Below are 17,500 nucleotides of genomic sequence, written 5' to 3'. Positions count from 1 at the left end.
ATATCCCAACTTTAAAATACTTTTTAAAGTTCTTTCAACTTTGCACTGAAATCGAGCATCAACTTCTCCGTTGCTTGACCTTTCAGATCAGACTTTGCTCTCTTAGCCATCCGGCTTCAAGAAGAATGGGTCCATTTACCGTTAATAGAAATATAATAGCAAGAGGTCAGAAAATGAGAGATTAATTAACCACCCTGGCTTTTTGTGCACATTAGAAATTCATTATCTACTAATGGTGGCATTGTAGCAACACGCTGGGCCATTAAATCCAAGTGGAGTATCAATTAAGATGTTATGATGAACACGAAGCCGATGCTCCTTTATTTGTGGTCCTCCTGAAGTTTGTGAGATGTTTTGGGCCTTAAATTCCAGATGTTGACAGTGCAACCTGAGGGATTTGCAAGCTCCCAATACATCAGGTGAGAATGAAGTTTAAAAATAATCAAGATGGGAGCCATACAGCTAGTCCTCAAGTTACAACTTGAAGTGAGACCGGCACTCAACCACTGTCTCACATTTACGCCCATTTTGAGTAGAGTAACTGTCATGGTTCCGACAGATGAAACTCTTCAAAAGAACTTCGAGGCATTGTCTACCTTAAAGAATCTTTATTTTGAGTAGCGTAATATCGGCACTGCATAATCGAAGCCAAAAATTGAATTCCCCTCCCTTGGGCACATAGTAGCAAAGCATAATTCCCTCCTCCAATTAACAGTCATAAATCACATTCCCCAATTAGCTTGAAGCGCAAGCTTCGTCTCCAGCTCTCCAGCCCGCCAATTCACTATCAACTCTGGGCTCAGTAACCTTGATTCTCACCCTAGGTTTGGTGTTGTTATGTCTAGCTGGATCCCGTTCACTTCCCCCCTCCCAGCATCATCTAACTCTAAAAGCGAAAGGTAAAAGATGGCTACAATTTCATCTGTTGTCAATGCAAAAACATCCAAGGTTAGCAGTGTTGACAGTAACAGAGTTTGCAGGGGATCTTGGAGGTCTTCTAATCCAACCCTCTACTCTAGGAAACCTTACAACAGGAGTCACCAACCAGTGGTCCGCCACCTACTACTGGTCCATTGGCTGTTGGCCACTGGGCTGCAGGAGTGGCTGGCCAGTGCACATTCGTGTGCATGTTCCCACCCCCCACTCGTGCAATATCATGGGGTCGGGCAGGCGCTAGCATTGCCGTAAGCATTGGGCAGGCCCTAGCATTGCCATGAGCGCACCCCCCCACTCGCGCTAGCATCGCTGCAGAGTGCCGACACTATCATCACTGCAAGCGCAACGTCCCCAACTTGCACTAGCCTCGCGGCATTGGGCGGGCGCTAGCACCGTCCGAGCTAGTGGCCCCATTTGCGTCACATGCTCCATCACGGCCCCGATCGTGCACGCACGGCCCCATTCACGCTTGCACCCGTAAAGGCTCCTCCACCCCCAATCCGTGCCGCCAACCCAGAAAGATTGGGGACCCCTGTCTTACACCATTCCAGACAAATGGCTGTCCAGTCTCTTCTTAAAAACCTCCAGTGTTGGAGCACCCACAACTTCTGGTGGCAAGCCGTTCCACTGGTTAATCGTTCTCACTGTCAGGAAATTTCTCCCTTCGTTCTAAGTTGCTTCTCTCCTTGATAAGTTTCCACCCGTTGCTTCTTGTCCTGCTCTCAGGTGCATGATAGTCCCAATAACCTAGGGGTTGGCCCAAAGAAGAGGGGATCATCCTATTTTCCAAAGCACCAGGAGGCAAGACCAAAAAAAGCAATGGATGGAAACTCATCAAGGAGAGAAGCAACCTGGAACTAAGGAGAAATTTCCAGACAGTGAGAACAATTAACCAGTGGAACGGCTTTGCCTCCAGAACTTGTGGGTGCTCCATCACTGGAGGCTTTCAAAAAGAGATTGGACAGCTATTTCTCTGAAATGATATAAGGTCTTCTGCTTGAGCAGGGGGTTGGACTAGAAGACCTCCGAGGTCCCTTTTAACTCTGTCATTCTGTTATCAAGCAGACCCTGGAGCACCCATTACACTGGACATGTGACTGGAAAGCAAAATCACAACACTGCATCTCACTTCCTTTGGCCATGTCATGGCACCCGACCTGCGCTCCTTCCAGCGCGATCTAAAGACGTATCTCTTCGAACAAGCTGGCCTAGCCTGATGGGATGGGGTTTGGGTTTTTATTACTTTTAAATGTGTTTTAACCTATTGTAAGAGTTGTGGGCATTTTGTTTAATCTCTTTTAATTTTCGTATTTTGTCTTTTAACATGTATTGCCCTGTTCACCGCCCTGAGTCCTTCGGGAGAAAGGCGGTATACAAATAAAATTAATAAATAAATAATAAATAATATTGCGGGAGAATTCGCTTGGGTAAATAATTGTGTTTGGAAGAGTTAGTGGTCAAAGGAAACTAGCACGTCGAGGGTTGGACCCCAGCCAAGCTGACACCAGGCAGAGCACAGAACAACTGAAAGAATAATATAATAATATAAGACGGGGAGAGACCTGGCCCGTAAAATCGCTGAGAATTGGACACAACTGCATGGATAACACAGACATCATCAGATACAATCTTATTCTATTAGTGAAGAGCTGGTTTGTTCTGTTCATTTCTGGGTTTTTTTTACTTACCTGGTCTCCTTTTGGTCCCTCGGGGCCTGGAAGTCCCTAATAATAATAATAATAATAATAATAATAATAATAATAATAATAACAACAACAACAACAACAACAGCAACAACAACAACAACAACAAACACTTGAACACCATTGGCATTGACAAATTCGCCATCAGTCAATTGCAAAAGGCAGCCTTACTAGGAATTGCTTCCATCCTGCGACGAGATCTGTAATGCCATCAAACATCCACATCTACCTATCCCAGGTCCTTGGTAAGGAGGACTCGATAGGTATACAAAAATGCCAAATCCAGTCTGAACATCGAGCTGACTGTGCAATGATCAATAATGATAATGATAATGATAATGATAATGATAATGATAATGATAATGATAATAAATTTGGAAGGGACCCTGGAGGTTATCTTGGAGGTCAAACATTTAACATTTAATGATAATAATAATAATAATAATAATAATAATAATAATAATAATAATAATAATAATAATAAAAAAGCAACATTAAAAGTGTCAACCAGTAGAAGGAGGAAATTAGAAATAGCAAGGGGAGTACCAATAGTAAGAGGCGCCTTGAGTGCAATCCCAAAACAACGGGAGCACTACTTGAACACCATCATCGGCATTGTCAAATTTGCCATTAGTCAATTGCAAAAGGCAGCCTTACTGGGAACTGCTTCCATCCTGCGACGAGATCTGTAATACCATCAAACATCCACATCTGCCTATCCCAGGTCCTTGGTAAGGACTCGATGGGTAGACAAAAATGCCAAATCTAGTCTGAACATCTGGCTGACTGTGTGATGATCAATAATAATAATAATAATAACAACAACAAGAACAACAACAGCAGCAGCAGCAATAGCAATAGCAATAATTATTATTATTTGAACACAGTCAGCATTGACACAATCCCCATCAGTCAATTGCAAAAGGCAGCTTAACTTGGAAAAAGCTGACATCCTGTTCCAGCCCTTTCAGCAGTTCCAAAAAGGCTCCACCCAAAATTTCCACCCCTCAGCTGACCTTGAGGACACAGGTAAACCTCCAAGTGGCCTCAATGACTTCCTTGTTTTTCTTTGAAGGTGTTTCACTTCTCATCCAAGAAGGTTTTTCAGCTCTGACTGGATGGTGGGGAATGGAAGGATTTATACTCCTTGAAGACCGCTGGTCATTTGCATTCTTTTAGAGTGCCGTTAAGGCCACTTGGAGGTTTGTCTGTGTCCTCAGGGTCACCTGAGTGGTGCAAATGGGTGTCCCAGCCATTTCAGCAGTTCCAAGAAGGCTCTACTCCCATTTGCACCACTCAGGTGAACCTGAGGACACAGATAAACCTCCAAGTGGCCTCAACGACTCTCCAAAAGAGTGCAAATGACCAGCTGTCTGCAAGGAGTATAAATCCTCCCATTCCCCACCATCCAGTCAGAACTGAAGAAGCTTCTGGGATGAGAAGCAAAATGCCTTCACGGAAAAACAAGAAAGTCCAGTTGCCTCTTGAAAAAAAATCACCTTTGGGGCAATCATTGACCTGGAGGACTGGGCATCTCCAACGCCAAGTTGTTGCCTGAAGCTACAACTTGCATTCATGATGGGGGAATGCATTTAATGTCGCAAAGAAAGTGTGGTGCAGGAGTTACAGCGAGTCACAACTAAGTTTAAATTCCAAGAAAGAAAGAAAGAAAGAAAGAAAGAAAGAAAGAAAGAAAGAAAGAAAGAAAGAAAGGAAGGAAGGAAGGAAGGAAGGAAGGAAGGAAGGAAGGAAGGAAGGAAGGAAGGAAGGAAGGAAGAAAGAAAGAAAGAAAGAAAGAAAGAAAGAAAGAAAGAAAGAAAGAAAGAAAGAAAGAGATGTACCTCACCTTTTCTCCTTTGACACCATCTTGTCCCCTTTTACCCTGGATTTAAAGAAAAGAATAAACACAATTTTTAGGGTAAATCTGCAGAGTAAAACAGTAAACATTTGATTTTCATACAGTTAGTCCTCACTTAGCGAACACAATTAGGACTATCAACTCCATTGCTCAGCAGAACATCACATGATTGTAATGGGCTACCTCTGACAGAGACTGTGAATTCTAGTCCCGCCTTAGGCATTGAAAGTGGGCTAGGTGACTTTGGGCCAATCACCAGGAGACTGTAAGTTCCAGTCCTGCCTTAGGTATGAAAGCCAGCTGGGTGACTTTGGGCCAATCACCAGGAGACAGTGAGTTCTAGTCCTGCCTTAGGTATGAAAGCCAGCTGGGTGATTTTGGGCTGATCACCAGGAGACGGTGAGTTCTAGTCTTGCCTTGGGCAAAAGCTAGTTGGTGATTTGGGGCCAATCATTAGGAGACGGGGAGTTCTAGGCATGATGGACAGCTGGGTGACTTTGGGCCAATCACCAGGAGACGGTGAGTTCTAGTCCTGCCCTAGGCAAGAAAGCCAGCTGGGTGACTTTGGGCCAATCACCAGGAGACGGTGAGTTCTAGTCCTGCTTTAAGCAAGAAAGCCAAATGGGTGACTTTGGGCCTATCACCAGGAGACGGTGAGTTCTAGTCTTGCCTTAGGCATGATGGACAGCTGGGTGACTTTGGGCCAATCACCAGGAGACGGTGAGTTCTAGTCCTGCCCTAGGCAAGAAAGCCAGCTGGGTGACTTTGGGCCAATCACCAGGAGACGGTGAGTTCTAGTCCTGCTTTAAGCAAGAAAGCCAAATGGGTGACTTTGGGCCTATCACCAGGAGACGGTGAGTTCTAGTCTTGCCTTAGGCATGAAAGCCAGCTGGGTGACTTTGGGCCAATCACCAGGAGACGGTGAGTTCTAGTCCTGCCTTAGGCATGAAAGCCAGCTGGGTGACTTTGGGCCAATCACCAGGAGATGGTGAGTTCTAGTCCTGCCCTAGGCAAGAAAGCCAGCTGGGTGACTTTGGGCCAATCACCAGGAGACGGTGAGTTCTAGTCCTGCTTTAAGCAAGAAAGCCAAATGGGTGACTTTGGGCCAATCACCAGGAGACGGTGAGTTCTAGTCCTGCTTTAAGCAAGAAAGCCAGCTGGGTGACTTTGGGCCAATCACCAGGAGACGGTGAGTTCTAGTCCTGCCTTAGGCATGAAAGCCAGCTGGGTGACTTTGGGCCAATCACCAGGAGACGGTGAGTTCTAGTCCTGCTTTAAGCAAGAAAGCCAAATGGGTGACTTTGGGCCTATCACCAGGAGACGGTGAGTTCTAGTCTTGCCTTAGGCATGAAAGCCAGCTGGGTGACTTTGGGCCAATCACCAGGAGACGGTGAGTTCTAGTCCTGCCTTAGGCATGAAAGCCAGCTGGGTGACTTTGGGCCAATCACCAGGAGACAGTGAGTTCTAGTCCTGCTTTAAGCAAGAAAGCCAAATGGGTGACTTTGGGCCTATCACCAGGAGACGGTGAGTTCTAGTCTTGCCTTAGGCATGAAAGCCAGCTGGGTGATTTTGGGCTGATCACCAGGAGATGGTGAATTCTAGTCCTGCCTTAGGCAAGAAAGCCGGCTGGGTGACTTTGAACCAGTCCCTCTCTTTCAGCCCAGCCCACCTCACAGGGTTGTTGTTGTGAGGAAAATAAGAGGAGCTAGATGTGCTGGATTAGTTCACCGCCTTGAGTCATTTGTCAAAATAATAAAGCCGGGATACAAACAGACAAACGAACAAACCAGTCTTTGTAGCGATTCGTACCCTCAAACCAGGGGGTCCTTCTTCCCCTGGAAATCCTTGTTCCCCCTAAGAAATAAGCAACAAGGCCATCATTCTTTTTTTGAAGCAACTCACAGATCAGGAGAAACGTTTGCTAGGAAAATAAATTTGGGACGGATTTGGGCTGAGCTAGTCAAAAATAATTCATTTTATTTTTTTTAAAAAAAAGTTAAGACAACTTGTAGCAACTTTTCGCCAACTGTCCCTTGTGTACACACACACACACACCCCGCCACACACACATGCACACAAACAACTACACATAGATATTTCCTTAGGTGGGAACACAGTACAGGTAGTCCTCGACTTACTACCGGTTGCTTAGCAACTGTTCAGTGAGGAGAGACTCCTGAAAATATGCTTGATTAAGACTCCTTAATCAAGCATAGGCACGTGCTCGATAATTTTGTTATAAAGCCTTTTTTTTCTTTTTCTATTGTAATTGATTTCTTTTTTTTTCTTGATTCTGCATTTTAACCTTGGAAATAATAAAAAGGAAACCCAGCAAAAGAGGCTGGACAGTCATTTATCTGAAATGTTATAGCTTCTCCTGCTTGAGGGGGGCTGGACTAGAAGACCTCCAAGGTCCCATCCGGTTCTATTCTATTCTATTCTATTCTATTCTATTCTATTCTATTCTATTCTATTCTATTCTATTCTATTCTATTCTATTCTATTCTATTCTATTCTATTCTATTCTATTCTACTCTACTCTACTCTACTCTACTCTACTCTATATTTTCTATTCTATTCTATTGTATTCCATTCCATTCCATATTTTCTATCCTACCCTACCCTACCCTACCCTACCCTACCCTACCCTACCCTACCCTACCCTACCCTACCCTACCCTACCCTACCCTACCCTATCCTATCCTATCCTATCCTATCCTATCCTATCCTATCCTATCCTATCCTATCCTATCCTATCCTATATTCTCGATTCAATTCGATTTCTCCAATATCTATTCTATTCTATTCTATTCTATTCTATTCTATTCTATTCTATTCTATTCTATTCTATTCTATTCTATATTTTCTATTCTATTGTATTCCATTCCATTCCATTCCATATTTTCTACCCTACCCTACCCTACCCTACCCTACCCTACCCTACCCTACCCTACCCTACCCTACCCTATCCTATCCTATCCTATCCTATCCTATCCTATCCTATCCTATCCTATCCTATCCTATCTTCTCGATTCTTCGATTTCTCCAATATTTATTCTATTCTATTCTGTTGTGTTCTGTTCTGTTCTGTTCTATATTTTCTATTTTCTATTCCATTCTATTCCATTGCATTCTGATGGAGGAGTCCCTCCCAGTCACATTTATTTGTTTATTTTATTTTTATTTAATTAGTTTTATATACCGCCCTATTCCCGAAGGACTACAGGGCGGTTTACAGGGCAAAGTTAAAAGACAATATAAAAATTAAAATACAATTAAAATAAAATTAAATAACAATTAATAGCCTAAAAAGTGAAAAAATTTAAAAAGTTAAAAACCCCTCAGTCCAGGCCAGATAAATTAAATAACCAGGTTTTTAGGTCCCGGCGAAACCAACGAAGGTCAGGGGCGGTCCGGAGTTCCACAGGCAGATCGTTCCAAAGGGCAGGCTCGCCCACAGAGAACGCCCTCCCTCTGGGGATAGTCCGCCGGCACTCCCTAACCGGCGGCACCCTAAGGAGACCCTCCCTATGGGAGCGCACAGGACGATGGGAAGTTGATGCTGGCAGCAGGTGCTCCCTAAGATAATCCGGGCCCATGCCATTTAGGGCTTTATAGGTCATCATGATCACATTTTGCAGCATCCCAGAATAAATGACTGTGATTTACGGGTTTTTTTGCCAGAAACTGACAATTACTTCTGGTTTTCAACAAAAACCCCTCCCTTGGCCTAAAACGGCTTCACTTAATGGCTGCAGCGTTGGCGTAAAAATCATGGCATTCGTTTAACGACCATAAAATCAGGCAGGGTTTGATTTGCTTAACAACCGGCATGACTTAACTCTAATTCTGCGATTAGTTACTGTCATAAGTCGAGGACTAGGTGTATGCAGTATCCCAAATTATTCAGAGGGTAGGGCAAGAGAAGGGAGAAATTGTTTTCTCCCTCTTGATTTTAATTTGGATCCTCTCGCAAACCCATCAGCCGAAAATCTCCCGGCTTTTGCCAAGGTATCTTTAATTTTAAAATATTAATAGAAACCATCTTTCAAAACTTACTTTTGACCCCTGGGGTCCTGGATGTCCCACAGCTCCCTGCAAGCCAAATAAAGAAGACAATTTCATCGTAAAGGTAAAGGTAAAGGTTCCCCCGCACATGCATGCTAGTCGTTTCCGACTCTAGGGGCCGGTGCTCATCTCCGTTTCAAAGCCGAAGAGCCAGCGCTTGTCCGTGGACGTCTCCGTGGTCCTGTGGCCGGCATGACTAGACGCCAAAGGCGCACGGAACGCTGTTCCCTTCCCACCGGAGTGGTCTCTATTTTTCTACTTGCATTTTTACATGCTTTCGAACTGCTAGGATAGCAGAAGCTGGGACACGTAACAGGCGCTCACTCTGTTACGCGGCACTCGGGATTCGACCTGCCAAACTGCCGACCTTCCGATCGACAAGCTCAGCGTCCTAACCCACTGAGCCACCGCGTCCCTCGATTTCATCCTAGCAAATGTTTATTCATTAATTTTGCACCCACTCTTCCCCAAAGCATTTGCCGTGGGTTTTTCCCCACGGAGGCTCAGAAATCAAACAAGGTTCATTAAAGATTGGGATTTGATTTTTTTTACGTTCGCTTTCTTTCATTTTTTGTGGAGTTCCCGTTTAGAAAGAAGAAGGGAAGAGGGAGTGGGAAGAGGATTTGTTTTGGTTCCCGACCTCTACGCTAGCTTTTTTTTTGTATGTTTGTTTTTTGCAGAGGGGTAAGGGCAAAGATATGCCAAGATATATAAAAAATATGAGCAAAAAGGAAGGAAAGGAGAGAAGGAAGAAAGAGAGGAGAGGGAAGGGAAGGGCAGGGGAGGGGGGCAGAGAGGGGGGCGGTAGAAGTAGGGGAAGGAAAGGGAAAGGGAAGGAAAATTTAAAAAAAGGAAAATAAAGTTCGCTTTTAAAAAGCTGGAGGGGATAGGATTCTTTAATTTCTTGAGTGCCTGGGTTGTCTCAGCAGCAACTGTTTGACGTTGAGCAAGCTTAGAAGCTAAGCAGGATCAGACCCGGCTGGCATATGGATGGGAGACAACAATAATAGTCCTGGACTTACAACCCCAATCGAGCCCAAAATTTCTGTTGCTAAGTGGGACACTTGTTCAGTGACGTTTGCCCGATTTTACGACCTTTCTGGTCACAGTTGCTCGGTGTATCACTGCGGTCCTTAAGTTAATAATCCGGTCGCTAAGTGAATCCGGCTCCCCCATTGCTTGTCAGAAGGTCGCAAAAGGGGAATCACATGACCCCGGGACACTGCGACCATCATAAATATGAGTCGTTTGCCAAGCATCTGAATTTTGACCGGGGTGGTGGTGGTGATGGTGCAGCAACGGTCGGAAGTATGAAAAACAGTCCTAAATCACTTTTTCCCAGTGCCGTTTGTAACTTTGAACGGTCACTGAATGAATGGTTGTAAGTTGAGGACAATCCGTCAACAGACTTTTGTGTTCCAGGTATCATTTTGAACCCACAGCTGAAGAGAAACCTTATTACAGAGTCAACACCCACCTTATCTCCTTCTGTTCCCTTTAATCCTGGCACCCCCATCAATCCGATCCCAACTTCACCCTAAAATGGAAGCAGTGAAGATTGATTGATTGATTGATTAAATTTATGGAAGGCCGGCCAGTTCCATGAATCCATCCTGGCTGGTGACAAAAACTAATTAAAACAGGAACCTAGCAGAAAAAGCATGATAAATATCTGCAAAAGAACTATAAAGACATGATTTGGGTTGCCTCCAGATGTTGTGAAGGCTGCAGTGTATGCCTCCCAGAATACACAAAGGACAGCACAGCAGGAGGCTGATGGTGCAGATCAGCAGAGGGGCTGGACAGCTCCCGGCGATGACTGCTCACTCAGGATAAGCCTAATGACTTAAGCTGTTGACAGCCCCAGGCATTGTCAGCCTGGTGGGAAGCCAGGATCTACACCCATTGTCACCTGCAATGGCAGGAAGCCCAGGTTTGAACTGATTGGATGCCATCCACCTGGGCAGGTACAAATAGACGCCAGGCTTCCCTGTTTCCCCAGTTCATTCTGTTCAGAATAAACTCATCTTCACCCCAGCTCTGTGTCCGTCTCTATGTGAAGCACGCGACTTTACAAAGGCTACAACAATGGAGGTTTTTAAAGAAGAGACTGGACAACCATTTGCCTGAAATGGTATAGGGTTTCCTGCCACGAGCAGGGGGTTGGACTAGAACAAGGCTATTCAACCAGTGGCACAAGTACCGCCCGTGGTACATTGGCACCTGGCAGGTAGTATAGTAAGATCGGGAGTATAGTAAGATCCTGCTAAACTCCTCTCTACCCATTCATGCCTATACCTCTGATCTCTACTTAAGATGTCGATTAAAGTCAAGAAATCCACCACTCCTCACAGCACTTAAGCTGCTGGCCGAACATCAGAGCACTATACAAAAGTGGATGGAAGCATGGAGTAGCTATACCTCCCAAGATATTTCTGAGCATATTAATCCTAATAGTATACCTCCAGGATTTAATCTACCCCGACACATATTTTTATTTTTTATTTTTTTATTTTAATTTTATTTATATACCGCCCTTCTCCCAAAGGACTCAGGGCGGTGAACAGGGCAAATGTATAAAAATACAAAAATACAAAAGTTAAAAGGAATTAAACATAATGCCCAAGGTAAGAACAGTAAATATAAATATTAAGAACAATAAAAACCCAACCCATCCCCCATCAGGCCAAGCCGGCTTGTTCAAATAAATGCGTTTTCATTTATGGGTGACATACAATAGAATTAGAACGACTCCTGGGGTGTGTGCGCCGATTCTCTGTAGAAATGGCGAAAGACACCTTCAGCACAATGTGATTGCGGGGCTCCCCGACAGACTATCCAACATATAGTGAGGGAATGCACTAATAGAAGATAGCCAGGAGATTTTAAGGACTTCCTCTGCGTAACAACAGCAGCTACTGACTGGATCTCCAAACTCGACATTAAACTCTGAAATGTTATTCCTGTTTTCCTCTTAGGTTTTATAATTGCTTCTTTTTTTAAAAAAATTGTTTTAACTGTTCTAACTTGTAAATATGAAGTGCTTTTAATTCTCTGTGTGACCAGCCATACGCTAAATAAATAACCTGGCAGGTGGTACGCGACCATCCTAGGAAAGTGGTAGCGGGGGAGGGGAATGAGCCGAACCGGCGGCAGCACCGCACAAGCCTGAGCGAGAGACGGCTGGAGCTGCAGGGCTGTCGGGGCTCACCGGAAGCGCCAGGATCGGCGCCAGGATCCAGTGGGAGCTCGGCGCTGATCCCGGCGCTTCTGCTGAGCCCAGAAGAAGCGCCGATCAGCTGGAACGTTGCAGCATCTCCAGGATCTTGTGAGCTGCATTCAGATGCTTGGCAACTGATTCATATTTATGACGGCCACAGTGTCCCAGGGTCATGCAAAATGACCAAAACCTGCTGCAACCACCCAGCAGAGGGGGGGGAGGGAATAAAAACCAAACACCCCCACCCCACCCCACCCCACCCCCGCTGCCAATCCTCAACCTCGAACAGGAGGAAGAGCGCCACCAGACAGGCAGGCAGGTGTCTTGCTCGGCTATGGCTTGGGGGGGGCACTTTTTTCAGTGCCACTGTAACTTCGAACAGGCACTCAGTGAACTGTTGTAAGTCGAGGACTACCTGTACTTCATCACTTTTTTCCTTTTTTTGGGGGGTCATCACGTTTTTGACCCCTTGCTAGGCGACTGGTGGTCCTCGGATGTTGCCATATCCTAAAAGTGGTACAATGGGTGAAAAGGTTGAAAAGCCCTGGACTAGATGACCTCCAAAGGTCCCTTCAGTTTCTGAAATTCTGTCATTCTGCAATTCATTCAGAGCTGCTTTTAGCTAGCAGGAAAGTCCAGCGAAGGAACAAACCGTACATCACCCTTTGTAAACCATTTTTGACCGGGATGGTATAAAGTCTCCTGTCTTGAGCAAGGGGGTTGGACTAGAGGACCTCCGAGGTCCCTTCCACTTCTGTTAATTCTGTTATTCTGCTTTCATAGAATCACAGAATCAGAGACGCGGACTACCCACGTCTAAAAATATATATAGTTGACTTCAGCTTCATAGTCAAAGAGGAAAAGCTTGGGTAAAAAATGGGACCAGGCTGGGGTTTAAATCAAAAACAGTCCTGTCAAGAATGAAACTTTGGCAGCTGCGTGCCATTGCATTTAAACTTGCCTTTAAACTAAGGAGGGGAGGTGTTACTTTCAAGTGGGTTAGATGGAGAAACGAAACTTCTACAATTCTGCTGAGGACTGTGAGAGCCTGAAACCTTTTCAAGGACACCAGAACAGGTGTGGATTTGAAGCAGACGGTTCCCGTAGAAAAGCAAACTTGTTGGACGACATAAGATGTTGGGGGTTCGGCTGGGAAAACTATTGTTTAAGTCTATGAATTTAGTGTGGGAACCTCAGAGTTAGTTTTGCTTCGACGTTACCCTGCAGTGTGTTCCAATCAACAGCAAGATTTTTGGAGACGGAATGAACCTGGAGTTTAATTTGGATTCTTGAGCTGGATGTTGACAAGTACCTTTTCACCTTTGGGTCCCGGAAATCCAGCAGGACCATCCAGTCCGATTGGACCAGGTAAGCCAGGTTTCCCCTGGAAAAGTAAAAAAAAAGTCTCTTTGTTAGGTTTCCACTGAGATAAGGACACAGTTGTCTAGAAACTTAATTCAACCTGTAGGAAGTCAGAGAAGCAAATATTAAAAGGGCAGAAAAATATATTTCCTCAAAGGATCTTAAAGAGGCAGAAAAGCATGCCCACTTTTTTCTTCATAGCCCCAAGTCTCCCTCCCCCAAGCAGAAACCAGCTCTGTGGAAATGTGGATGTGATCATCCATTCAGGACGGTTGGAGGCCTCCAGCTAGAAGCTTAGGAAGACAAAGACACCTAAAATCTACATACCCCACCCAAACTCTAAGACGGGACATAATAGGATTAAGCCACAGATGCCAAAGGGGCACACTCAGACTCAGGTCAAAGTTCATGCCACAGAAACAACTCCAAGCAAAAGGCTCCAGACGGTATAAAACCCCACTCCCTACATGTGCTTGCTCTCTTTTCTTCCAGAGCCATCTTCCTGTCTGGCTCTCCTCTTCAATAAACTGCAACCTTCTTTCTAAAGTGGTCACCGTGTTGTTTGTTCCCGGCTTGGACCGAACCACGATGAAGACTTTTCCTTCAACAAACCTTTAGCCATATTAGAGGGCTAACAATTGACGACAATCGAGAACGGATTTTTCCACTGCTAAGTGAGGCAGTTAAGTAAGCCGCGCCTGATTTTATGACCTTTCTGCCATGGTTGTTAAGTGAATGCCTTAAGGAGGTGGTCCTTAAGCGAATCTGGCTTCCCTGGTTGACTCTGCTTGTCAGAAACCGGCTGGAAAGTTGAGAAGTAGCACTGTGACCCCAGGAAAATGTGACCCTCACACAAAAATCCATGCTGGTTGCCCAGGCCTCAATTTTGATCATGTGATCGCAGGGGACACTGTGGTGGTCGTAAGTGTGAGGACCGCTCATCACTCACTTCTTTCGGTGCTGTTGTCACCTGGAACAATCACTGAGCGAATAGTTGCAACTTGAGAACTAAAGGTAGTCCTCAACTTACAACAGTTCATTTAGTGACCATTCAAAGTTACAACGGCACTGAAAAAAGTGACTTATGACCGACTTTCACACTTACGACTGTTGCAGCATCCCCATGATCAAAATTCGGACCCTTGGCAACTGGTTCATATTTATGACGGTCTCAGTGTCCCCGGGGTCACGTGATCCCCTTTTGCAACCTTCTGACAAGCGAAGTCCATGGAGAACACCAGATTCTTTACAACTGTGTTACTAATTTCACAACTGCAGTGAATCACTTAACAACGGTGGCAAGAACGGTGGTAAACTGAGGCAAAACTCATTTAACAACCGTCTCTCTTAGCAATAGAAATTTGTGGCATTGATTTTGTCACCTTTTGGGGTTGACAATACACACAACTCCCAGATCCCCAGTGGAGCAATGCTACTATTTGGGCCTAGTCAGGAGAAGGCAGTTGAGGAACACTTTGTGGAGCAGCCATGTAGAGCCAGGGTCTGCAACCTTGGCAACTTTACAACTGGTGGACTTCAACTCCCAGAATTCCTCAGCCAGTTTTTCTTTTGCAGCTATGCTGGCTGAGGAATTCTGGGAGTTGAAGTCCACCAGTCGTAAAGTTGCCAAGGTTGGAGACCCCTGAGGTAGAGCTTTGTAGAAGATCCCGCTGTTGTGGTCCACAGAGGAGGGTGGCACCGTAACTCTTAGTAGTAGTGTTCATCCTTTGAATTAGGAGTGTCCAAACTTGGCCACTTGAAGACATGTGGACTTCAGCTACCAGAATTCCCCAGCCAGCAATGACAATGAGAACAATTAACCAATGGAATGACTTGCCTTCAGAAGTTGTGGGTGCTCCATCACTGGAGGTTCTCAAGAAAAGATTAGACAACCATTTGTCCAGAATGGTTGAGGGTGGGGTCTCCAACCTTGGCAACTTGAAGACCTGTGGACTTCAACTCCCAGAATTCCCCAGCCAGCTGGCTGGGGAATTCTGGGAGTTGAAATCCACAGGTCTTCAAGTTGCCAAAGTTGGAGACCCCTACTTCGAACGCTTTGCAATCACAAGCCACAAGTAGCTAATTATAACTTGATGGTTACCAAGTTATCTGCTTCGTCCCTACTAGGAGTAACATCTCCCTTGAGTAAGAAACATCCTAAAGTTCTTCCTCCAAGGGACGAAGAGGTCCAGTTAGGAACAGAAGATCCCACTCACCGTTTCCCCTCTTCCTCCTTTCTCTCCTTTGATCCCACTTCTGCCTCGAGGACCCTGATAAACAGAAATACTGGATTTGCAAAACACATTGAAGTAGCCAGGGGTAGGCAACCTTGGCTCTTTTATGTCTCGTGGAATTCAACTCTCAGAATTCCTCAGCCAGCATGAGGGAACTATGGCCCCCTCATGACTCGTGGACTTCAACTCCCAGAATTCCTGAGCCAGCATGAGGGAACTATGGCCCCTTCATGACTCGTGGACTTCAGTTCCTAGAATTCCTGAGCCAGCATGAGGGAACTATGGCCCCCTCATGACTCGTGGACTTCAACTCCCAGAATTCCTGAGCCAACATGAGGGAACTATGGCCCCTTCATGACTCGTGGACTTCAGTTCCCAGAATTCCTGAGCCAACATGAGGGAACTATGGCCCCTTCATGACTCGTGGACTTCAACTCCCAGAATTCCTCAGCCAGCATGGGGGAACTATGGCCCCTTCATGACTTGTGGACTTCAAATCCCAGAATTCCTGAGCCAGCATGAGGCAATTATGGCCACTTTATGACTCGTGGACTTCAACTCATATTGGGCATAATTATTTAATTCTTTTAAACTCTTTTTAACTTTTGTATTTACATTTTGATATTTATTGCCCTGTACACCGCCCTGAGTCCTTCGGGAGAAGGGCAGTATAAAAATTTAATTAATAATAATAATAATAATAATAATAATAATAATAATAATAATAATAATAATAATAATAATAACAACAACAACTCCCAGAATTCCTGAGCCAGCATGGAGGAATTATGGCCCCTTCATGACTTGTGGACTTCAACTCCCAGAATTCCTCAGCCAGCATGGCTCAGCTTGGAAACTTTCCCTTTCCCCTCAGCATGGCTGGCTGAGGAATTCTGGGAGTTGAAGTCCATGAGTCATAAAAAAACCAAGGTTGCCTACCCCTGAACTAGAACTAAAAAAAAGTGATTGACAGCTTGTGATTTAGATGTGGCAGAAGGCCAGCCAAGGTCTTATCAGGAACCAGGTAATTCTCGACTTTCAAATATTTCTTTAGCGACCAGTTACGACGGCACTGAAAAAAAGGGACTTAGAGCCGGTCCTCGCACTTATGACCATCCCGGCACTATTTGTGATGTTCCCAGCTAGCTTCGGACAAGCGAAGTCACTTAATGACTGTACAATTTACTTAACTGCTGTGATTTGCTTAACAAACCGTGGCCAAACCGCGTGTAAAAAAATCGGAGGCAACTTGGCAACAGAACCTCTGATCTTAATTGCGGTCATAAACTGAGGACTACCTGAATGCTTTCGTACAGTTGATTTATCTGGAGATAACAAAGGCATTTACTGTATGTTCTGTAAAATATCAGTAGAGACATTAGCACTTACGCAAAGGTAACCGAAAGGTCATTTCGTTGCTAGGAATAGATGAATCTTAATATTTCTACAATATTTGCCTCCGCTCGTGTCCAAATTCATCTCTCTCTCTCTCTACATCGCTCTGCAAATTTATTTTAATAGCCTTCAAACAGAGGCGTTCAATTGCACACCGTTTTCTACACGATTGCCCCAATGTGCTTCTTTTCCTGTGTTGTAAGTGATTATTTTATGAGCCTACTACACTATCACGGGCGGCTGTAACTCTGGACGTAATATTTGCATCAAGAACTCCGTTGCAAACCCCAGAGAGAAGTTTGAAATGACAAGGATGCGTGCTAATGTAAGAAAAGTGAATTATAAAAACAGGAGGTTAATGAATGCCCCCCCATGCCTGACTCACTCTTTTAATAAGTCCTTTGGATCTCAAAGACGAACAGAAATTAAGCAAAGAAAATTGCCACTTACTCTGAGGCCTGAGTCTCCTGCTTCGCCCTGGAATGTAAAGAGCAGGACATGTCACAAAGGGCTGAAAAGTTTAACAGAATCACCGAGTCACAGAATTGGAAAGGGACCGTGGAGGTCATCTAGTCCAACCCTCTACTCAAGTAAGAAACCCGACACCATTTCAGACAAATGGCTGTCCAGTCTCTTCTTAAAAACTTCCAGTGCTGGAGCGTTCACCGCTTCTGGAGGAAGGTGGTTCCACTGGTGAATTGTTCTAACTGTCAGGAAGTTTCTC

The 17,500-nt window shown here is 44.9% G+C and overlaps 1 protein-coding gene across 3 annotated transcripts in view; it reads right to left on the bottom strand.

Moving 5' to 3' along the window:
• The window catches only part of EXOC4 (exocyst complex component 4), a 733,833-nt gene that overhangs the window by 309,437 nt on the left and 406,896 nt on the right, over positions 1-17,500 (bottom strand). For 2 of the 3 annotated variants that reach the window (XR_014492901.1, XR_014492902.1), the window contains one exon: positions 11,810-11,881. The exons of the other annotated variant lie outside the window; for it this stretch is intronic. The gene's annotated coding sequence lies outside the window, so the exon portion shown is untranslated. Of the gene's footprint in view, positions 1-11,809; positions 11,882-17,500 lie in introns of those variants that run through there. 3 annotated transcript variants of the gene reach the window in all.

The sequence above is a fragment of the Vipera ursinii genome (assembly GCF_947247035.1).
Source record: "Vipera ursinii genome assembly, chromosome: 6".
Lineage (NCBI taxonomy): Eukaryota > Metazoa > Chordata > Lepidosauria > Squamata > Viperidae > Vipera > Vipera ursinii.
The sequence above is the reverse complement of the archived record's forward strand: the minus strand, read 5'-3'. Positions and strand labels throughout refer to the sequence as shown.